Source organism: Protopterus annectens, chromosome 2.part0 (assembly GCF_019279795.1).
Source record: "Protopterus annectens isolate FY-2018-M chromosome 2.part0, PAN1.0, whole genome shotgun sequence".
In the NCBI taxonomy this organism is placed as follows: Eukaryota; Metazoa; Chordata; order Ceratodontiformes; family Protopteridae; genus Protopterus; species Protopterus annectens.
In genome coordinates this window covers 1,555,258,308-1,555,284,097 of record NC_056728.1, presented here as the reverse complement: position 1 = coordinate 1,555,284,097, position 25,790 = coordinate 1,555,258,308, and the positions used below count along the sequence as shown (strand labels likewise).

Genomic DNA, 25,790 nt, shown 5'->3' with positions numbered 1-25,790 from the left:
ATAGAATACTTTGTGGTTGTCTTTAGAATCAGTGGCAATTTTGTTTTCGTAACTAGCTTTGGAGGATTTTATGAGGGGATCTCAGCTTCTTGCTGAGGCTGACCAGGGAGTTCCTCCAATCATGAGATTTTACTCTTTTTTGCAACAGTTTCTTTCTTCTGTTGTAGAGTTTGCTTATAGCAGGGGACCACCAGATTGGCTTCCTTTTTTTGGAGGATAGCATCTTGGTTCTGTTAGGGATTGCATGCTCCATGCACTTGTGTAAGTGCTTATAAAGTGCATTTGTATAGTATTCACAGTCGTACCTCTATTGTCTAACATCATGGGTGTTGTGAAGTTTGCCACTTCTGTCTTAAGAAGCGTGAAGTTGGCTTTGGAGAAACTTTTTACGGTGGTTTCCCTAATGGGGGGTGGGATGTGGATGTCTAGGGTGATTAGCTTGTGATCGGATCTGAACAATGAGGAATTGACCTCTGGTGTGGAACACCGGTTGCCCATGTTTGTAATGACCAGGTCTAGGATATTGCTGCCGCTGGTGGGGGCGTAGATAAGTTGATTCAAGGCACTGGAATTTATGAATTCCAGAAAACATTGAGCACAAGAGTTGGTACACGAGTAGTTTTCCCAGTTAATGGTGGGGTAGTTGAAATGGCCCATTATTAGGGTGTTAGGTTGTACCCTAATATTTTCCAGTGTATCAAGAAATGAGGAGTGGGAATCCTGGGACATTATAGGGGATCTGTAGCAAGCTACAATTTGGATTGCAGTCTTGCCCAGAGTTAGTTGCACTTGGGTAATCTCGGATGCATTATGCTGAGCAACTAGCCTGGAGGTGTGGATATCCTTAATAAATATGGACATGCCTCCACCTTTAGTGTTTCGGTCCAGGTTAGATGGCTGAAAGGTGTGGTATGAATTATAGCCTGGTAATGCAGGGGTGCTCTCTGGAGCCTTGAGCCAGGTCTCTGTCACTGCACAGATGTCAATGTTCTCCATTTTAAGGAGCGCCTCGAGTGAGTGCATTTTGAGGTTTAGACTTTTAGCATTAAGTAGCATTACCCTCAGATTTTGCTTGCTTGTACCTGTTATGGTGATGAATTTGTCATTTGATCCTTGCCTAAAATAGACACTATAGGGGTGGCAAGAGCCTTAGCCTGTATCCGGAATCCCAAGGGCGACAGGTGCAGGCCATCTCTGGCAAAGCATCGTGGTTTGTCGATCATGTCATCCCAGGCAGGCAGACAGATACTGGATCCCCTTAGAATGACACCAGAAGCTTAGCCAATTGTTAAAGTCAATCATTTTGTCCTTGTACTGTGGTATCATTCTGGGTGATGGCAGGATGCTACTCAGGGCTAGGGTCATACCTGCTTGGGCTACAAGATCGGACAGCTCCTCCATGTCTCTTTTCATGTAGTCCAGCGAGGTACATCTCAGGTTATTCACACCAACATGGACAATGACAGAGTCATATTTGTACTTGTTGTCGAGTGACCTGAGTCCATGCATTATGTGGTGGATCCTGGCACCTGACAGGCAGCTGACAGTAACTTTCTCCTTTTTTAGCCTGGTGAGTGGAGCATCAGTGTGCCTGACTATAGAGTCACCTATGACTAGAGTGTTGGGTACATTGCTATGCCTTATGGGCTGTGGTTGAGTGGCACACTGAGTTTGTGGACTATGTGTCATTTGGGTTGTGTTGGCGGGGGTGGAGGTTGCTTGCGTTTCTGCTTTGGAGGTCCCTGTTGCTTGGGTAGATTTTTATTGAGAGCCTCCATGAATGTAGGTGTGTGTTTTGTGTTTGTATGTTTGTGTTTTGGTGGTGTAGGTTTTGCTGGACTATGTGATGAGTGTGGTGTGGTGCAAGTGTTTACCTTCTCCTCTTGACTGTCTAGTCCAGTCTTTGGTGAAGAGAGCTTTGCTTCCAGTTTGGCTATATAAGTGCATCTCTCACAGGTTGTAGTGTTGGGTGGTAGGAGGAGAGGGATGTCTGTGCACTTGAGGAAATTGCTGCATTGCCCCAAGATGCCCAGATTCATCAGGTAGACAGGAGAAAACACCTGGAGCTGATCCTTAGCCATACCTGGATAGGTATTTATTTATTAAGTACTAAAAACCGTTTTCCTCTAGACAAGTGAGGAAAGTTGAGTGCTGTAGTAATTTGCAGCTTATTTACTGCTTACAATGAGTTCTGAACAAGTGCTGAGCTCAAAAAAAAGATTTGAGTGCTGAGACTAGAAAACTGTCTAGTTCTAAGAAACAAAATTAAGATAGAAGGCTTCCCTTCAACACAGAAAGGCTTGGGGCTCAGAAGCTTACAAACAGTCCAGGATACAGCAAATATGTCTCTGGACTAGATGACATACAGGAAAGGCAGGAAACAAGCTTAGAATTTTTTTTTTTTTTTTGTAAACTGGAAAGATGAAAGGAGGAGCAGCAACTAACTGGGTTGGCCTTCTCAGATGTTCTACCTGGATTAGGTAGAATGAGGTAATGACACTAGACTGGGAGGAGTGTCCCAGATCAAATTTACAGTAGAGGCAGGCAACTGCAAAGCCACCAAGTATCAGAACAAACAAACCCAACCAGATGCTTAAAAATTGCAGAAAATTTCTAGTTAATACCTCACACACAGTAAAACTAGCTAGAAAAGTATATGCAGACAATAAAAGTGCTATAAATAATGCGTAAAAATAAGCAGAACAACAGGATACGTAATGTTATATATCACAGATTATTTGGCTTAGAGCCCTTCCTCCAATTAGCTCAGTGTGAAATGGCAGAAACACTCACAAGTTAACTTCTTAAGTAACAAAGTTGAAACCTGAAACAACTTTAAAAAAAAGCTTGAAAGAACCAATGATGTGCTTACTCCAAGCTGTAGTCCAGGTAACCCCAATCAGCCAATGACCATAAACAATTCACTCTCACTGAAATGCTATACTGGCTTTGGCTAAGCTATGATGGCCTGGATCATGTGCTCAGACACACAGCCTCTACTAACAAACAATTAGGCCCAAAACACAAGCCTGAATATGGACAATGCTACACTACCAACACTACTTAGGTAGAAAAAAAACTGCAGAAATGTTTAAACAGATAAAGGATCAAGGAGACTGTAGAGAATGGTTATGACTGCAAACAAGTTATATGATACACTTCTCAGCAGGAAATCAGAACAAACAAACCCAACCAGATGCTTAACAATTGTAGAACATTTTAGTTAATACCTCACACACAGTGAAACTAGCTAGAAAAGTATATGCAGACAATAAAAGTGCTATAAATAACTCATAAAAATAAGCAAAAAAAACACAATACTTAATGTTTTATATCACAGACTGGCTCAGAGCCCTTCCTCCAATTAGCTGTGTGAAATGGCATTCATGAGGCTTGCAATCATTCTGTCTCAGTGGTCATTTGATAATTAGCTACATTTCTGACTGTCTTTCTTGCACACACACTCACTACTTTTGTATCAGCTTTGGCCTCCTGCCTCCCCATCCTCCACCCTGTGCAAATGATGATAACTGTGCCAGCACCTTGTTTCTATCTTTTGGATTCAGGGATGCATATGTATTTTTTCTGATGCACAGGGTACATAGCTGAGTACTTTGTATATGTATCGGTGATGCTATTTTAACATTTTTACTGATTTCTTACAGTCTTTTTACTGTTGTGATTACTACTTTGATATCTTTGGTATGTCAGTGAGGGTTATTGCTCCATCTGCCAAAAGGTAGGGATAATTAGACTTTAGACTGATTTTGCTATTGTGGGCATTTTATATAAATGAGGTATGTCATTTGATAAATGGCAGAAATCTATTGACATAAGTCAATCCAGTCACATATTGATGCTATTGCTAGACAACTCATACACTTAGGTACAGTATGCAATTATCTGACATTCATTTGTATTTCTAACGATAAATTTTCTGGTCCCAGGTTCAACACTTACCTTGATAGTCTTGCAGTTACAACTGTTGCAATTCAGGGCTGACTCTATCTGTTGCTAGCAGTGCACAGCCATTACATGGGTAATGAAAGGTTGTGAGTGTTGATGGCATAAATTTACTTTATGTATATGCATAAGATGAAAGTTATACCCCTTAAGTGGTCAGCATGTATGCTATCTGTTGCTTCGTGGCCAGGACTATGGCATATTGTGCACACCTATGTCTACCTATATCCACAGCAGCTGGTGGTCCCCCTCTGACTCCTCACCTGTGTGTGGCTGTGTTCATCTTGACAGTGGTGATGGAATGTGTGCTCCTTCCCCTTGGTGTTTCTGCTGCAGTTGTGTTCTCAGGATAATATTTTGTAGGATAGCACAAAAAGAGATAATATTGGCAGAGGATCATACTGCATGCCCCCTCCCGATGTATCTAAGCACTGAAATCTTGACTTCAGCAGCCCAAACACATGGTCTGTAATATTTCTTGTTTGAGCATGTTCCTCATTATAGCATTCATCCATGTATGTCTGTGCTTTTCTGATAGGCTTCATCAGCCATGGTTCAAGTGCATACCCTTCATTTCACAGTAAATAGCCTTGTGGGATATCCCCCCCGGAAAACCTCTGATCGAGCTGTGTGTTGTGCCAGATATGGGAGTTGTGATAACTGCTACAGTTACCAGTACACACAGTCAGGATGATTTCCTTAGCATTGCATGTGACTTGGCAAGTAATAGAATGGTAACCCGTTCTGTTTATGTAGACCCTTTCCTGTTCCCTGGGTGGTGCTTTGATCTCAATATGCATGCAGTCTATTCCACCCAATACTTCTGGGAAGTGTGCTATAGGGTCAAATTCCTGCATAGCTTTAGCTCTGCCCTCAGGGGTACAGGGAAAATATATATAGTCACCGGCATGCTGTAGCCTACCATTCAGGAATTGATGTAAGATCTTCAATGCTTATGCCTGTGACACCTCCAGCATACCCTCTGTTGGTGACTGGAAGGCTGCTGTAGCTGAAATTCTGAGTGTTACATATACCTTCATCTCCACAGGTATTGGTTCCCCTCAGTTTACCATTGCTCTCAGTTAAAGACGACAGAGGTTGCAGAGTTCCTAGATTGTGTCTCTATCCACCTTGTAGTGCTCTACTATTTCCACTTCATGCAGTCCATGAAAAGTTATGCAGGGTGTAAACACACTTCTCCATCTTGCCCGAGGTCTATCATCAGCAGCATAGAGCGCATGCTGTGCATGCACATGCAGAAGAGCAATAGCAGCCCCTAGCATTCCTTCCTTCTATCTGGGGCTGTATTCATATAGGTTTTGGAATTCAAGGCAAAAACCTGCACTAAGTGTTCATGATTGCTTTAGAGCTTGTTGAATAGCTCTGGCATCTTGGATTGGTTGAGCAGCAGACAGTTCAGCTGCTTATGAAGTAGTTAGCATGACACAATGATTACCGTATTTGCACAGCTTTACACACCATGTGGAACCACTTACTGAATAGAAATCAGAGGTGCAAAGTGCACACAGGTTTAGTGAGCCATGTAGGGTTTATTGACTCCTGTGCAGTGTATATGAACAAGCTGCTCCATGCCAGCCTAACATGGTGCAGGCATTGCCTAACACCACCATGAAAAATGTACAATTGGCATCTTAAAATTATTGCATAGGTACCAATCTCAATGCTCTTCATAGCTGGAAATAAGCACCTGATACATTTTAGCAGAGGCATTGCTGATATAGTTGCTTGATGGTAGTGCAGGCAAAAGATAACAGATTATGTTCTTAGTCTTTGCCATCCACTGCAGCACTGTGTAAGATTTATATCCACTCTTAATATTTGTTTACTGAGAAGTCCAACTGGGTAATACATGTCAATTTTTAGTGGAGGCTTTTGTCCCATAAAAACAAAAGAATAGCATAGATGTAATAAAAACATCTATATACATACATACAATTTGACAGTGGAATATGTAGGGTACAATAAAGCATGAGGGACAACACTGATGTAAATACAATAAAAAATAAATGAAAAAATGGCAATTAAATATAACAATAAGTATACAACAAAATATTAGAAGTATTATGCTACAAAATAATATATATATATATATATATATATATATATATATATATATATATATATATATATATATATATAAAGAAGATCCCCTCTAAGAATGGGGAAAGGATAGGTGGTGAAAGATACAGATAGATAGTATGATGAGCAGTTATCAAGAATGTGAACTATTTGTTGGTATAGATCATACAGATGAGGTACATGGCATAACAATTAGTAACAAATTCTTTGAGAGAGGACTTAAATACATGTAGACTAAATATAGTTCTGACTGAATTTGGGATAGAGTTGTTATGCAGTGTGAGTATACACTTCCACTTTTTTTTTTAGTTTACAGATTTCAAGCAGGTGTTTCTCTTGAGAGCACATATGGTGATTTGGGAGATAGTGATGAAGTACTAAAGAGATAAAAGAGCAGGTAGAGTGGTTATATAGTATTGTATGGGTTAGGAAAGGTTGTGTATGGGCAAGTTGATGTTGGAGTCCTAACCAGTTGATAGCATGTAGTGCAGAATACTGATGAGCTTTATGTGGCAGGTTATTGCTAATCTAGCTGTCTTATAATAACATTGCTCAAGTTGTGATTTAAGAGAGATCTGGAGGTTAGTCAAAACAGGTGAGCCATACAGAAGAGAAAGTAAAAGATAAGAGTTAGCTAGGGTGATTCAACAAGAAGGTGTAAGGAATTATTTTCCTCTGTATAGTAGATCTCACCTTTAATGATTTTTATACAGTTTTGTATGTGAAGATCAAACTTTAAGTTGTCATCTATGGTGACTCGAATCAATTTGGTATGGGTAACTGCTTCAATAGCTGTATTGTTTAGAGAAGTAATATGGAAGTTACTGTTAATGCTGGCATTGGACTTAGGAAAAATAGTAGTTATTTAGTCTTCTTGGGATTAATTAAAAGTTGGGTTTGATGTATCCACAGTTCAACTGAGTTGAAGGAATTTTGTGTCATGGATTATAGTTGTAGTGGGTTGTCAGATGAGCAGAGGAGGGTTGAGTCATCTGCACACTTAATAAGGCAAGCTTGCTGAGAGGAGGTATATAGATTATTGATGAAAATGTTAAAGAGCATTGCACTGAGAATAGAGACTTCAGGAACAATTGTGTTAACTATGAGAAGAAAAGAGAGAGAGAGAGCATTGAGAAATAGCTTTCAGATAGGTAGTTAAAAAATTATAGAAGAGTTGGTTTATAAAGGCTTACAGAAGACACTTGGGCCAGATGTTTCTCATGTGGCTATCTGTAAAAAGCTTTTTGTGAGATCTAGAAAAACAGAAAAGACTGGTCACTAGCCTTGCTAGTGGTGTCAGAAATCTTGAGAAGAGCTCTAGTAGTGCTATGGCCTGGTCAGAATCCATGTTGTGTTGGGGTTAGGAGATAATTTTGTGAGAGGTACTGAAGGAGTTGCTTATGAATTCACTTTTCCGTGGTAGCGTTGTCACCTCACAGTAAGATGCTGTCCGGTTTGATTCTCAGCTAGAGCGTCTTCTGCATGGAGACATGCGTGAATGGGCGTACCTTTGTTGAAGGTTGTGCATCAGGCCTGGCAAGCCGGTACGTAAAAATCAACTGCCAATCATTAGCAGACTGGAGTTCCGTTGTAGCGACCCCTAACTGGGAAAAGCCGAAAGACACAAAGAAAGAGATGGCAGTATTGGAGTTGGCCTGAATTACAGATTTCAGAAGTGTTACCTCCTTTATGAAGGGAAATAATAAATATTTTTTTCCAAAGGGCAGGGACATGGGGATCTTGAATAGATCTGTTGATGAGAATTGAGACTGGATATTCAATAGAGTTGGCATCAAGCTTAAGGTATTCAGCAGGGAGATCATCAGCAGAAGGAGAGTAGCGTTCACTTTCTTTAGTAGCTGTCTAACATACGATGTGGAGACATGTTGGAGAATAAACACAGGGATGTCAGGGCCTGTAGAGTTTTGAGATAGAGGGAGGAGAGGCTATGATGCCAATGAAGAAAGTGTTAAATCTGGTAGCTGTTTCTGAGGGGGATAAGTTTGGATAGGGGTTTGGTGAGGAAGGAGTGCCAGGTTGAAGAGTTTTCTTAAGTGGGTTCCAGAATTTCTTTTATTTATTTTTGTTTTGTTTTGTTTTTTTTGTTTTTGTGTTTATCTTGTGAGTCTGTGTGATAATTTTTTTATCTAGGTAAATTTGCTTCTTGGTGAGTTCACACAAGTCTTTGTAAAGTTTGAGGTATTTTTTCTTTGTGCCATTGTTTCCATGCTTAATCATGTTTCTGCATGAGAATTCGAGATTTAAGATGAATGAGTCAACCAGGGGGTTGAGTAGTTTTTGCACTTTTACTTCTGGCAGGGCCAGGCATATTTAAAGTACATTAATATATTGTTGGATTTGTTAATTTCATTTGTCTGGGGACAGGGCTTGGAGTGGTAACCAGTTAAAGGATTTTAATAAATTATTGAAAGTGCCAGGATGAAAATTAGAAAGATTCTGGGTAGTTATATATTGATTTTTTTTATTTGGTGGGTGATTTTTTTCTACTGACAAACACAGGGTGATGGTCACAAAGGGAATCATGTAGTATTCCTGAGTGAGCATACTTCCTGTGGTCAGAGACAAGTATCCAGTCAAGGATACCATTTTTATGATTTGATTTGCTGAGCTGAGTAGGAGGAGATTAGCTGTTTGAACCCATGCAAGTTAAAACTAGTAGTTGTGGTATTAGATGTCACAGATAATCAGCCACTGTTAACATTGCCTAAGATAATAGATTCAGTAGTGACATTTGTAGTTATCCAGCAAAGAATTTCTTTTAATAAGCAGATATTATTACCTGGTGGTATGTAGAAGGCAACTATGCATATCTTCTTATATTTTTAACACTGAGAAGAGACGTAAGAATTTCTGCATTTTGGAAAGTTATTTTATTAGTTTTGAAGGTTGAGAAAGTTAGATAGTTATTGTATACAATTGCAATGCCATCCACTTTTTTGTGCAATCTGTCACATCTAGTTATAGTGTTGTCAGGGAACAGAATTTCAGAATCTTTTAGATGGGGTTTTTGCCATGTTTTGGTAACAGCAGTAATATCTGGTGAGTATTGAAGAAACCATGCTTGTAGATCAGTAACTTTGTTTAGAATACTATGGCCATTAATGCAGGTAAGGAGAAGTTGTGTGGATATTGCACAGGAGTTAGGGACAAAGTAGGATGGAATGTATTATGCTGAGGTGTAGGGGATGAATGTCCCCATAAAGAGTGATCTGAGAGAACAGTGGATTGGGATCAGCTAAGTGCTTTATAAAGTTTATAGATTTATTCCAGGTTATGTCAAAGTGAACAGAATGCTTAGATGTTTTGTATTTGAGAAGGTGAATAGGTTGGACATTAAATACATTTGAGGAAACAGGCATGAAGGAGGGTTTAGCCTGAGTATAGGTAGGGTAGCTGGTAGTGTGTGAGTAAAGTTTGAGAGTAGGTAGTCATGTGACATAAACTGAGCAGTAGAGATGTGAAGATGCACAAATATAACATGGCAGATAGAGAGGGCTATGGAGTAGTTAAGAAGAGGTTATAGTTGAATGAAAAGGAAAGTATGATAAAGGAGAAGGGGGAACTAGGTAAGGGGGGAAAAGATATATTTGGGAAGCAGTTTGTTCTGTAATGACATTATGTCATAGACATATGGGGCCATTAGTAAAGCCAAAGTGCTAAGGCAGGAGTTCAAAATTAGATTTATTTGGTATCTTTATAACTGCCAAGAGCTGGAAGCACTTGAAACCTGCTAAAAGAAAACAGATTAATTATGTTCTAAAACTTAAGCATATTTCCAGTGTGCTAAAACCTAAACATATTCAGAATCTTCTAAAAATTAGAAGCATTCACAATGCTCTTTAACCTAAACTTATTCACAATGTGCTAAAATAGAGGTAACAAGTTTATTTTTGTTAATAAATGCTTCAGAAGAAATGTCTTTACAAATGACTTCTGGAAGATGGTCCTGACCCTCAACTTAAATAATTTACCAAGAAATTCTGAACAGATGTTGAAATGTATATAGAGAGCTTAATCAGTTCTGTGAGATGGTGTTGGTGAGGTAAACTTGAAAAGGTACCCCTTTTCAGTGCACTGTCAGCAGACAGTGGATCAAATATTATTTATTTCTCTTTTTGTCTTTTTTCCATTTAGAAGTACTAAATAAAAATGACGATAATTTAGTTTAATAAGATGCTACATTTTGCAGGCCTTTTTGCAGTGGCCTATTTGCAGTTCTGATTATGTTCGTGTATGCAATCCATTTTTTTATTGCCCACTGACTACTTTAAGGACAGAGTTCAGTGGTGTTATTTGATCTGCCTGTTTGTTTTTATTTATTTAATTAATGCATCCATTCTTGTATTGTAAGGGTAAATATATTACTGTACTTTAATGCTATTAATGACAATATGCTGTCTTCAGTAAATTTCTTAACGTATGCTAGCAAACATGAATGAGTCACATGCCAGAATCTCTGTGATTTGCTTTATATACTATATATGAGCTTGAGGCTTGCAAATCTATCTTTAAATTGCATGTGTGTGTGTATGTGTGTCCATGTGAATTTGTGTGTGTGTGTGTGTGTGTGTGTGTGTGTGTGTGTGTGTGTGTGTGTGTGTGTGTGTGTGTGTGTGTGTGTGTGTGCATTTAAGATACATAATTTCATAATTTTAGTGGCTATAAACGTAATTCATATTTGCTAGACTTGTTCTAACATCAGCTGAGATGTTTACAAATTTATATTATAGAATTACAGCTGGAAGGCAGTTATTTCAGTGTACAAGTCATGATGACCCTTGGCTAATATAGGCATCTCATTTGCAAAGGTTGCTATGCTGTTGATACATTTTTGCAAGTGCATTATGGTACATAGCCAGATTTATAAATATGACAATTTAGGTTAAAATGTATTTTTGCATAGCTGTACCAGACCATGGCATGTTGGTTAGCACTTACCTTTTATTTTGCTAGTATTCTGTATTGTGCTGTAACTTACATGTTTTATGACATGTTTCAGCAGCTGCAAAGTGTGGTCTGTACAGATTTGTTTTATTGTTAAATATTATGCAGCAGTACTTGGTTTATTCATCCATGTAATGATCATACCTAGCAGCTGTCTTCTCTGTGAATTGTCCATTATTATAGATGCTGTCAGAATTATCGCACTTAGATGGGATGTAGATTCATATCTTTAATAACATTCGGCAAGCAACACTAGAATCTTTACAAACTCCACATTCTGAGCTGTAAACTTCTTATCTGATTAGCTGATGCCCAGTCCCAGCAGCTGAAGTCATTACAAAAATTACATAACTTTCCTACCTTTTATACTTATTTTATGCAGAACTTTTACCTGAGCTGCAGATTAGAGAAGGAAATTATTGTATAAATTCAGTTTCATGACTAATTTACTAACACTGCTACACCAGGTGCCTGTAAGTCCATTTTTATAACTAAACATGTTGCTACACTCAGAACCACTTAAACATTTTTTGTTTGAACAATACAACTTGGACAAGGCATGGTAGGTGTATTTTCATGTAATATATATCCAGTCTATTCTGGGTGAGAGTATTTGGTAGTAGTTATCAGTCAAAGTGTTCCAGTTCAAGTAGTGGCTTGCATGCAACCAGTAACCACCAATTCAGCAACACAACCAGTGTTAATAGGACCAGGGGACATGGGCTTGGCAAGTTTAAGCAAGTAACAGTAAGGCCCTATGAGGCATGTATGTGGGAGGATGCGCACAACAGGAGAGAGAATATGATGCCCCTGCAGTGACATGGATGCCGTGATCAGCCACACAGGTCATGACTAATCCCAAACAGAGACACCTTCCATGGCAGCCATGTGATGGTCACATCACATAATGCTCAGCCTGGAGTCACCGTGATGATTAGGGGACACAGAGACAAGAAAAAGAATATAAAAAAAAAAAAAAAAAAAAAAAAAAGATGCATAACTCAACTTCCAGATCTGAAAAAAAAATTCAGTACTGTTCTAAGTGTTAAAAAAATAACTTTTTAAAATTTCTTTGAACATTCAGTGGAATTTTTAACTGTATGGCAGGTTTGGGGAAACAGAGAGTGTGTAGAATAATTTTCTGATTTACTTAGTATATTATTCTGAATTACAGCATTGCTAAAATGTGAAAATGTGGGTCTTTGAGGTGTTACTGGGTAATAATGAATGACTGTCTCCAGAATTCTTTGTGACCCTTTAACCTTATCCCAGAGAGTGGCCAGATATATATTTTTATTGGACTGTGTTACATGTTATTCCTGGGCAAAACATTATTACTTAGCTCTGGAGTTCTTCAAGTATTCCCTACACTGATGCATAGATGTGGACCGTAGACCACTCAGCAGCAGATGACAGGGTTTCAGCAAAGTTCTGAAGAAATTAGAGGGGAATTCTTATGAAATTATGTGGGATTATCAGGTAAAGTTTCTGGTGCATGGTAGGAAACACTTTCATAGCTACCTGCTTATATATTGATTTATGAGCTTATTTAATTATTCATTAGTTTGTTTCTGCCATAAGTTGTTTTCAGAACTGCTCAGCTATCTATTGTTAAAATGATTATCATATTTAGGGGATGTTTAGATGAATTACTTCTTCATGTCTTGGCAGTGTTACTGGAGGTACAGCTTAGAGAAAGATTTATTTAATTACTTTTTATCCCATAAAATGTAAACTATACCAATATATCATGCATTATTCAGAGGCTATCAGATTAAATAAAACATACTAAAAATAGACATCAAGGCCTGGTGTATGCAGAGTATAAAAGAAGTGTGAAAACATCCTGGCAACACCAACTGCAACATGAATGTATGCATTCAGCTACTGGTAGTTCTAACATTTCTCAGCCAGTGTTTCGCATAGTAGACAATTGAAATGCTATACTCAGCAATGCTACAGTATTTTGCATAGTAGACAAAGTGAAATGATATACTCATCAATACTACAGTATTTGGCATAGTAGGCAAGTGACATTATATACTCATCAGTGCTACAGTGTAATAATCTCTAACTGGTGTCATATGTGCCCTGGTAAAGTAAGAGTGTTCCATGTAAAGCTATAGTACAGGAAAAATGAGGGCAGAATAAACTACTGTTCTCTCATCTGTGATGCTACACTAAGACCCACCAGCACCTAGCTCAAAACTCTTGTTATTGCTTCCGTTTATAATATGTGTGATAAGTCACATAGAATTAACCGTCTTCTCTCTCAAAGTACAATATAGTAGCTTACATATGGAATCACATGTGACACCTGTTACATCTTCAGGCTAAGGCTCATAGTGTGCAGAACAATAAGGAATACACCATTTTAGTAGCTGTTTAGTAAGACAGTACTGAACAGAACACCAGTATGTGTTTTGGAGAAATCCAGATTTTATATAACAATGTTCTATCTGGAGGTTGCCAAAAGTTTTCCTTGGTTCTAAATGTCTACAATAAAGATAGGTTTTTGAATAGTATCTGAGAGTTGTTAGCTATATTTGTTCTATTTTTTGGGGGGTATTGACAATAACAGCTACTCACTCTTTGTTTATGTACTCAGGGTACCTTAATACGAAGTAAGTTATATTAAACAAGCTAAATGCAAATTAATTTCTTGTTTGATAACATATTTTCTGCATTGTACAAGACATTTTTTTTCTGGAAAAGGTCACCTGAAATGATGAACTCTTCTCTTGGGGGTCTGAGTCAGTTGTCATTAGGTTAAGAGGTATTTACTAAGCTAACGACCACAAAGATCTTTTTATGAAAACGCATTAACAAAACAAAATGTATCAGATTTGCAAATTATCAGAAGTTGCAAGCTATACAAACCATAAAACTGCAACATTGTTTAAGCCATTGTTATGAGCTGATATACTCATTATTCGTGTCACTATTAACATTATAATAGAACTGTCTGCAGCATGCACAAGAATGTAAGCTCCTGACTTGTATCGGGCCTGACATATAGGTTATCATACATCATGGAGCCTTTACCGTAGACTCAAACACCGGACATATGATTGCTAAGTTGTGCATGAGTAAAAGTGGTGGTATCACACAAATTATAGGTCTGTTACAAACTAATACATCCTTTTGAAACCCAGCAAAATATCTTTAGTTATAATATGAGAAACACAGACTTACTCGCAAACAAGCACATATAAACACATGTGCACATATCATGCAATAAATCTGGACCCAGTACCCTAAAGGCTGTGAAGGAAACTGGCCTGGTGACCACATTCATTAAAGAGTTCTACTCTTTTGCAGCTAGAACAACAAAGCTGGAGACTCAAAGAAAAAGTTTCCTCTCAATATGTACAAAATAAAAGCAACAGAAATCCATTTCCTTGAAACTTCAGAAAAATAATGACCTTTAACAATGTGTCGTGGTGAGCTACTTTAGTTTAAAGCATCACAGCGGATTGTACTAATTGCTTGCATAATGTTGCACAACATCTGGAAAAGAGTAACAATTATTTCTTATTTATGGAGTTGGACAAAGTTATCCTAAGGACAGTGTAGTGGTAACTGTTACAAAAAGAACTGCATAAGTACTTTGCATGCCTGATGTGCCACATAATTTGAGTTACATTTCCCTGAAAGTGCATTTCTTTAGTTAGTAATTGCCCAATGAACTCAAAATTTCAGATGATTACAGGAATAGAATTTACAGAAACTGTCTAAGAAACCACAAATGAAGGGAGTTTTATGATTTTAATTGGAAATGTTTGCCTTCATCTGTAATATTGCTTATCAAATGTGAGAAGGAAATAGCTATCCTAAAATCAGCTGTCATATGATGTCAGCTAAAATGAATTACTTCCTTGTTTCCCAAATCATTATGCTAAACCTATTAATGTAAGCAGTGAACTGTAACTGAAAAATGTTATTGCACTGAAACTGAATCTTTTTTCTTATTAATTACTGATTTCAATTTAAAGCATACACATTTTGATAAAAAGATGAAGCACATGCTTTATACCTGAATGACCTATAACTCTTACTGTCTGAAAAACAAAGAAAGATATGCCAAACAAAATTGACAGAAGTCTCGTCAAACAGATTTTATTTATTAGTCATAGTAATCTGATATGACTTGTAATTTGCAGGTGTTGATTTTAATTCTGAAAATGAAACAGAAAAGTATGTATGCACTGAATGCATCACCGGAACAGGTATCACACATGTATCTAGTATAACACCTGGATGGGATTCTGCAACATCAGAGATTAATGTTTATTGCAACAAAATTAATACTTAGGTATGGCCAATAAGATGTGTGGGAGCTCACTGTGGCAAATGTGTTACACTTGAGTAATGCATCCCTGGATGATGTGTAGGGAGGTACTTGAAAAAGGGCGCATTGTACTTAGTGGTGTGATGAAGGCTGAGAACTATGGAAGTATAATGGCCTTTGATGTGGATGTCCTGCACATACTCAGGAGTTGTGTTACATACAAGGGAGTAGTCACCCCTGTGGGCCCATGCTGGTGGACATTCCACATAACTATCTACCTTAGTACACAGGTTACATACTATTTGGCCTGCTCATAGGGGTGTGCGGTCTACATTATCATTTAGTTGTGCATTTGCGTTTAGAATTTAACAAATCCCTCCATGATTTTGTTTCATCTCATGTGTTTTCATGGCTGTGGCAACAATCCTTTGTGTTTGCTGATATTGTTTGTATTATACTAATATCATAGTTGGATTCAATGATTGTCCACGATCTGCAGTCCTCCAGACAGCTGTTTGGACACAGGATGTGTATGTCATTCTTGATGTTTGTGCCTTAAATAATGGACAGGAAATAGCCTAGCACACAGCCCTGAGGTAATGACCTGATCACTGGACTCTAGATATAGGTCACGTCACACAATTTCAACATATATGGATGTCACATATGTGATCTAGTGGTCTACCCACTTGATAATATAGGTGTTAATGGCCACTTGTGACAGTGTTCCAGTAATAGCTCAGTGTGGATTTGTGTCATATACCTTGGACTTGTTAAGTTCTGCAGGATGATAGTGCTGTCATCATGTATGCCCTTGTTGACCTTCTTAAGGACATCTAACAGATGTAGCAAACATGGATGTAGAATGAACAAATCACACATGTCTTTCACACATGGCCAGGATATTACCAGTGTACATTTAGAAAAGGTTCATGATGACATGTTGGTCAACCTCACCGGTGAGGAGAGTCAGGATGTGTCTATACATGCATGGATCAGGTGCTGTTCCTCCCTCCCCACAGTCAGATGGATGCATGTTGATGTACACCCTTCTACGGGAAGATATTCCATCTGGAGGCTGTGTTGAAGTATGGATCCAGCCATGTCTGGTAGGTTCATGTTCTGAGTCACACTACAGGAAATCTGGGATGTTGTCACGGCTCATTGATTCTGTGTTATTAGCTGTGCACAGATGTGCTGCCCTCCTCAGCATAGACACTGAGTAAGATTTGCATGTGTACTTTGGCTGATGGACAGTGATGACAGGGGGTTGACATTTGAGACAAACAGTCAGCTAGGGAATTGTCTATTCACTCCGGCTGAGTATGTCTGGTGTCATCCACATGCACATTTGTGCTTAGTTGTGAATTCCACATAACATTTTAGTTGTAATGGAATACATGATTTGTGAAAAGACCTACACATACAACCATGGTCATTCATTACATTCCACAAACTGGTATCATGAACACAGTCATACAACTGTAACAATGTCATGTACTTACATCAATTACACAACTTATGCCTATGTATGTTTTATGGGTAAGCTGTTTTTGAGCAACCTGATGCTATATCAGGACATAGCACAGATCAGTTGTTTATGACGCATGCAGAAAATTTACTGACACAAATGTGAAAAGTCACACAATGGTGCTGCAGACCCCCTCAATAATACTTACTTCTAGCAACACAACTGCACATGCAATGAATTCCACTAGATTGCAATTGTATCAAAACTTGTGATACATCATTGTGTATATCACAGATTAATGACATGTGTATGAGACAAAACTTATGTAACTATGTAATCAATATGAATTTATATTATGTGTCACAGAATATTTAATGATAGCATGTAGACACTTGCACACATATGCCAAACTGCAGTTGTCACTGTGATGGTGGAATGTGAACTGTGTTGATGGTTGATCTGCTCCACTACAACACATGTCCTAATACACCAACAGTATACATACAAGTGTATCATAACATGTCACTCACGTCACTAAACAACAAGTACCATTATGATTTTGTCATAGTTCATGTTGGGGTGAATTATGTGAGACGTACCTCTCTGTACTATATGAAGAGATAGGCCCACTTTGAAATCTTGAAAGCTCAAAATCTTGAAATTCAAAAGACTGAGTCCAAAATCTTAAAAGTTCTAAATACTGAAAACTCAAAATGCTGAATCTCATAATATTGAAAAAACACAGTACACCAACACTTACTATATTCCAGCACAAGTACATGAAGAAACACTTTACACTTCTCAAACTATAAGCAGGGGGGCAAGCCCCCCTGCACCCCCCATGTGGGGGCTGTGCCCCCCACACCCCCTACTACTTAAATATATCAACTCTGAGATCGCACTCTGCAGACGAAAGTGGCAAACATACCATTACATGCTTCAGGACTGCCTGTTGTAACCTTAGTCACGTTCCCTTTTAATTTGCTATATAACAACATAACTCATCTTAGTGTAGTAAAATGCAATCTCGGAGTTGATATATTTTAGTAGCAAGGGGTGTGGGGGGTGCTTCCCCCATGCTTATAGTTCGAGTAGAATAATATGGTTTGTCTTATATTTGTTTCTGCATGTATTCATGCTGGAGTATAGCAAGTGTTGGTGTCCTGTATTTATTCGATATTATGAGATTCAGTATTTTGAGTTTTCAGTATTTTGAACTTTAGAGATTTTGGACTCAATCTTTTGAATTTTGAGCTTTCAAGATTTCAAAGTGGACCTGAAGAGACACATGACTGAACTCTCATATTTTGCGTCCCAGGCAGGTATGACCCTAGCCCTAAGCAGCATTCTGCCTTCACACAGGATGATGCCATGATATAAGCAACAGATGATGGACTTCAACAATTGGCTTAGCTTCTGGTGTCTGTCCAGGGAGATCCAGTACCTCTCAGCCTGGGATGACAAGGTCGACAAGCCACATTGCTTTACCAGAGATGGTCTGCACCTGTGTCATCTAGGCTGTCGGATACTGGCAAAGGTGCTTGCTTCCACTATAATGCCTTTTTTAGGCAATGTCAAAGCAACAAAAGTTCTGATGTAACAACATCCACTGGAGGCAAACACAGAGTTCTGCTGTTTCGTGCTATGAGTGTAAACATCAAGCTGCACTGAAGGATATTGCCAACCTTATAGTTTTGTCACAAACTTCAACCCCTAGCACCACCGGCCATACCCCAAAGCTTACCTGACACCAGTCCTCTGCCTAGTATCTCTAGAAATCAGGTCATATCTCTGCTCTCTGAGGCTAAAAGCACACCCTCAATGGTAACTGATAACATCTCAGGCTGCTAAATAAGCAATCTAAAGTAGGACCTAGTGGACATAATTAGCATCTTCTTTAACCATAGCCTGAAAACTACCTTTGTTCCAGTGGCATCGACAACAGCATCAGTAATCCCCTTGCACAAAGGGGAGCCATCAACCAATCCTGTGAACTATAGTCCTATAAGTCTAACTAGTCTTATTTGCAAGGCCATTGAAAGAAACATCATGGACCTTATCTGCAAGGACATAGGTGAACTTCAAACTCTAGACCCAACTCAATTTGGCTTTGGTAAGGGTAGACCATGCTTATTAAACCTAGTAGACTTCTTTGAGAAAGTCACCAAAGCCCTGGATGAAGGTAAGACAGTGCATACTGCCTATCTTAATCTGGCCAAGGGTTTTGACACAATCCCTCACTCAGATATCATTGATAAACTTTTCCATCTGGAAATTAACCCTTATGTCACTAGATGGTTAGCCAGTTGGCTCAAAAACAGGACACATACTGTCAAAACTGGTGACTCAACCTCTACCAGTAGAGTTGTGACCAGTGGCGTACCTCAAGAATCTGTGCTGGGCCTTTTACTGCTCGGAATCTATTTCTCGGAAGTCCAGGTTAAATTAGACAGCCTTTGACTTACCAAATTTGCTGATGATTGCAACTTGGGTGCAATCATTGAGTCACCCAACAATGTTAACATATTACAGGAGGGGCTAATACAGACAAATGATTAGTGTCCAAGCCACATGGTCTAAAACTAAATGCAACAAGTTGCCATTATTATTGCCTTTTGCAAAGTGTAGTTCTCCACTAATTACAGTATTGACAACCCCCCAAGCTCAGCCCCAGTGATGTAAGACCTGGCAACACAGGTAAATAACAATCTGAAGTTCAACCACCATGTTTCTACAGTTTAGGAAAGCCTTCTACATTGTGCACCTCATAAGTCAGGGCATTGCACCAAGGTCTGAGGATGTTATAACGCCACTGTACTTAACACTCATCAAACCACTAACAGAGTACAATGCTTCTTTTTGCATGTACCTCACCCAATACCTACATCAGCTGGAGACACCACTGGTATTTCTCAACAAGAAAATACAGGGCCTACAAACCATGCCATGACATATATGTGTAGATGCACTGAAAGCACTGTCACTGTACTCTGTATGGCATAGGCTGCTGAGAAGTGATTTGTGTCTAGCCATAAGGCCAGTCTCTGACCTTGCCCTGATAGAAATGCTACACATCTGCAAATCTAATGACACAACAGTCACTATCTCTAGGGATCTTAACCTAGCTTGTGACATTAACAAAACATGCTTAAGAGACAGCTATAGCTGTTTGTTGAGAGGAAGATGGTAATAGCACTATCCCACATTCTGGTGAAAATGCAATCTCTAAGGTCAATCAAGTAAACACACACATACCCATTGACTGCAGTGTGAACAGAACTCCTAGCTATGCATATTGACTAGAGACCTCCATATTTAACACAAGAGCCACAACACAAGTCTGACTTGGAGAGTGTCAGACAACACCTTATCAGTGCAGACATCAGCAGTGTCTGGTGAGGAGAAGATGGTAATAGCAGTGTCCCACATGCTGGTGTAAAATACTCTCGCTAATGTCAGCCAAGTGAACAAACACACACACACACACACACACACACACAAGTTAATTGCAATGAGATCAGAATCACTACTTAACTACACAGACTAGAGAACTCAGTACATAACACGTGCCCTGGCACAAGTCTGATTTTTATTAGGCTGTAGGACAATTTATAGTGGATGACATCATCATTGGATATTTGAGAAAAAGCGTTTGGGATGGCTGAATGAAATGGATGTGTAGGTATGTCCAACTATCAGAATATTAGTACTCCATGGGATTGTAGTGATGACTGTAGGATACACAGTTTTGCTGTTCAGACTAGACAGACACACACACATATGCACTAGTTGACTTCAGTGAGATTAGAACTCCTACCTAATTAGGTACATAGACTAGAGAACTCAGTACTTAACACAAGCTTCTCAGCACAAGTATATCTTTTACAAGACTGCAGGACAATTTATAGTGGATGACATCATCAATGGATGATTGAGAGATGTTGGGAGGGCTGAATGAAATGGATGTGTAGGCATGCCCAACTGTCAAAATACTGGTATTCCATGGGACTTTAGTGATGACTTCAGTATACATAATTATGCTCTTTAGACTAGACTGAGGGACATACACACCAGTTAACTACATCTATACTAGAACCCATATCCTGACTAAATACAAAGACTAGAGAAATTAGTACTTAAAGCAAGTGCCACAACACAATTATGATGTTTATAAAGCTGCAGGACAATTTATAGTGCATGACATCATCACTGGATGTTTGTCAGAAGATGTTGGGATGCCTTTCTGTACAACTGTCAAGATATTAAAGATCTGCATGTTACCACATTGATGAGTATGCAAAGTAGCATTTGTTGTTTTGTTTCCAATGTGCAGGTATACATTAAAAAGATTGGTTTGCAAACTATTTGCAAATAGCTGCTCAAATTACAAGAAGAACTGGAAAATCTGAATGTGTATTGTCATTATAAAGATGTGCAAGGTATAAAAGAAAGCATTTATTTATACTTGTAGTGTAGTTTATATATTTGTGAACAAATACTGAGATAGCAAGTTTGAAGTGCATGAGAGGAGTAGCAGATAGCTGCAGTGTAAATATGTGTTCTTTCCTTAAAAAGCACCTTACCTTTGTGCTTTTACATGTATTTTCAAAAGATGAAGACTAAATGGATGGTAAACATAAGTAATACATGCTATTGTGCACCTTCCATAGTGTACTGCTGAGCAGCTGGTCTGTGCAATTGATAGCAAAGTGTTTGCACATGCGAGATACACATTTCTACTGCTTTCCCTGTTTGTGTGTACTTAAGAGGTGTCCAAATGTGAGACTCATTGCTAACATTATGAAAGTTCTGAGCAGTGAGTGTTTGAAGCACCTACTGTTTATCTGACTCTGTGGCAGCAGGTGTAAAAGCATTGACAGGTTTATTTTTGAGCGCAGATGATATGGGTTCAAATGTAGGCGTGTCTAATAGTTTTAAATATGTATTTATAATGCAATGAAATAATTCTTTATTCTACATTCCCTGTAGGTTACCTTAGCACAGTATGTTTAAGTAGCATTGAGCGGAGGTAACCGCACCATTGAAAGTCATTCACAGTCACCTGGCATTGGTGCACAATGCCAAACTCCACACAAACACAGAGGACAAAACTTGAAGGGCTCCATTGCTTTTTATTACTTATGTGTGTTGTGTGTGATTCTATTTCTTGATAAGATTTAAGGTGTTAAAATGGGGTAGATAGGAAAGTAGTGAAATGGGAGGCAAGCAGGGGGAAGAACAAAGGGTAATCAATATAGGAATGTGCAGGAGGTAGATAGGAAAGCACCACAGCTATCCAATTCTTCAACAGTGTAAAATGAAAATATGTACAGAATATTAGCTAAATTTAGACTGCCACTTCAACAAAGGGGAGTGACAACAACACAATCATGCTGTATAGACAATAACAGACAACAAGAAGATGTGTGTGACATGGATAGCTATGGTAGGACAGGTGCCTTTTATTATTTTATTTTGGTAGGAGTGGAATGTTGGGTAAGGGATGTATGTATTTCTGGGTCAAGTAATTAGGGTAGGTGAGGAAGCAGATGTAAACAAACAGGACAAATAAGACAAGACACAGGGACAGTGAGGGACATGACAAGTTGGCAGACAGCATGATTGGGATTAAGGAGGGGACAGCAGATGTCCATGCCCATCAAACATAGGGACAGTGAGAATCTAGTCCTCACCTGCAGTGCTGTCATCACTGTCCCCTTACTCTCATGGCTGTTAGAGTGATGGACATCTCCTATGGACCATAAGTGAGAGCAGCCTCTCCTTTCAGTGTAGACATACATCCCTGTGCTGTAAATCATTCTGTTGTTTGTCAGAGATAGATGACATTGAAACATTTTGACAACACATAGAAAAAAAAAGAGAGAGGTAAGGGTTGAGGTCAAGGGAGCCAGCAGGATTTTTTGCAGGGGGTGCAAACCCAGAGCTCCGTCCATGCAGCCACACCCCCTCTGTCCATGCAGACCCCCCTGCCCACGCAGCCATTCCAGTGTCCCATTACTTGGCTATTTCTTCCCATTTGTCATAGACATTGTTCAGATCTCTCAGTGTGCATACTGTTTTATGCTTTACTTCTACAATGATTACAGATATTTAGATTTAATTTGCAACTTTATTTCAAATTTTATAGCACAAACACTGATAGACATTTACTAAAAATAAACAAAGCAATAGTCTTACAATGAAAACAGACAACATTAAAACTTCTCTACCTTTGAAACTCACATTCACTAAAACAGCATTGAAACCCACATTCAAATAAAATGCAATTAGCAATGGCAGGTGGCAGAAGTAAAAATATTTTGACACCAAAAAACACTTTTTTGCTAAACTATTACTATGAAAATCCTTCTGCCACATGAAGGCATAGAATAACTTATTCCATCTATAAGATATTTGCAAGAGCATTCTCGTTTTCTAAATTTTAAAGCAAGACAAAGTCAAGTATTCTTTCTGTGAGATATTAGCAATAGCGTTCTCATTTTCCAAATTTCAAAGTAAAACTCAGTAAAAATAATACGTTATATTTTCACACATGTACTGCTGAAATAGGTATATATGTGGGCATTGTTGCATAAAATATTAAAGAAGTATATTTTTTGCATTTTGTAACTCACTTTGGCATTTCACAAAAAATACAAAATAAAAAGATCACTAACTATCAACCTCCACTGCTGCATATCATCATTTTGACTCAATACATCACAAGAACCACCATCATCTTTGAAACTGTGGAGAATTCCCTGAAAACCAGAAGATGTAGCTCTACATGTTTGAGCTGTATGTCACTGTGAATGAAATTGCTGAGAAGCCAGATGTCCACTCTGCACTGTTCCTTCATGTCACAAGTGGGGAAGCTTTGAAGGATTTAATATTTTTAGCCTCAAGCAAGAGAAAAAAGACAAGTTAGTAGTATTGTGAGAAAGATTCTAAGTGTTTTGTGAGACAAAGAAAAATCTCCCAGAGAAACCAGAATAAATAGATGCTTGTGACTGAGCTTAAACACTTGGCTAAAGACTAAGGATTTGGAGACTTGCATAATTCTTTGGTAAGAAAGTTAGCTGCATGTGGTATCAAAAGTTGTAAGTCAGTAGTTGGCCATGTGGCCTAATGGATAAGGTGTCTGACTTCGGATCAGAAGATTGTAGGTTCGAGTCCTACCATGGTCGTAGTACCAATCAGTCAGTACTTTGGGGGGCGTGGCCAAGGATGAACACAGGATAGCAGCAGATTTCTTCAGCTCCACCAATTTCATTACATTGACAGGAATTAATTACTTAAAAAATTAATTTTTGAAGTAATTTTCTTTCTAAATATGTTTGTTTTATATAGTTCTTGAACTATATCTAAAAAAGAAAGGAAATCTTAATAATATTCCTGTCAGAAATTACTTTGGAAATTTTCCTGTCAGTTTATCAGTCTGAAATGAGTTCCAGTAAGACAAATTCTCAAGACTCCAGCATCAAGAAAGAACTTCAGTCTCTGATAATTATAGTCCAGCAACTTACTGCTAAGATGGATAAAATGGATACTAAAATAGACACTTTCATAGAAAAAACTACAAAACAAATAGACTTGTTACATATGGACCTGCAACAACAGAAGATCCAGATGACAGGCATAGAAGAAGCTGTGAATGACATGGAAAATAGAATACAAGAAGAGGAAATCAACATTGAGTTTCTGCTGAAACAAAATACGCATTTACAAACAAAGCTGGTTGACCTGGAAAATAGATCTAGGCGCAATAACATTAGGATTTTTGGACTGCCAGAAAATATTGAAGGTAACAATATTACTTCTTTTTTAACAACATGGCTCCCTAAAACTTTAGATTTACCAGAAGCATTCTCTTTTGGTATCGAAAGAGCACATAGATCTATAGCTAATACTAACTCTAACAAAAACTATCCTAGATCAGTTATAGTTAGATTTCTATCATCTTTTGATAAAGAGATGGTTCTTAAATCTGCTTGGGCTAAAGCTCCTGTTAAGATTAATGAAACAACTGTGCGTTTTGACAATGACTATTCTTCCATGGTATTAGCTAAAAGAAAAGTTTTTCTGCCACTAATAAGGGAGCTTAAAAAAGCACAGTTTAAAACATACCTTCTGTTTCCTGCCAAGCTTAAAATCTTCCTTCCTGATGGTCCTAAAATTTACGATGACTTGGACTCTGTTTTACTGTTTATCAAAAAAAAATAAGATTTTGGAAAAAATAGAAGAAATGGAATGGGCTAGTCCTTCGTTAAAGAGACTGGCAACTGAAACTTCGTGGAAGACTTCAGAGAAGAAGAAGAGACTAAAAAACAAATGATTTGTACTATGTTTTTTTTCTCTCTCATCATTTTATTTTATTATTAATCTTTTTAAATATAGTTCCTACATTTCCAGAAGCAACAAATATTTTGAAAAGATTTAATCAAAGTTATTCTCTGTGTGCAAAGAAATGTTTTGTTTCATAACTAGTCAAAATATCTGGAGATTTAATGGCAAGCTGTGATTTAACTTGTTTCTCTTTCTGAAGAGGAAAAATAAGGTCAGTAATTTGATACATTTTTTTTCCTTTAAAAGTTTATATGTTCTTCAAATGCTATTCCTAATTATACTTTCTTGATTACACTGCTTATGCTTGTTTGTAAATAATCTGTCATGCTTTAACTAATAATAATTAGAACTAAATAATAGTGAATAATATGTTTTATTTTTAACTCTATTAATAAAAACAGTAAGTAACATTCTATGGTATATACTTCTTATAGCTTTCTCTTACATTTATTTTTTATTTCCGCCTTATACCCTTTTACTTTTTACTCTCTTTTCTTTTCTTTATTAATATATAGAAATGCTTTTGATCATATAGACACAGTAAATAATAAGATTTGCATAGGAGTTGAGTTGGGACAAAAATGTTGAGTTTTGTTACTTTTTAATAATTTTGGGCTTGATTTCACTTACATAGAGTCTGTAATAACCTGTAGA

The 25,790-nt window shown here is 38.0% G+C and overlaps 1 non-coding gene across 1 annotated transcript; it reads left to right on the top strand.

The window, feature by feature from the left end:
- Positions 1-23,904: 23,904 nt before the first annotated feature.
- TRNAR-UCG lies at positions 23,905-23,977 on the top strand. The gene has a single exon. It is a non-coding gene; the product is annotated as a tRNA-Arg (tRNA).
- The last annotated feature ends 1,813 nt before the right edge of the window (positions 23,978-25,790 follow it).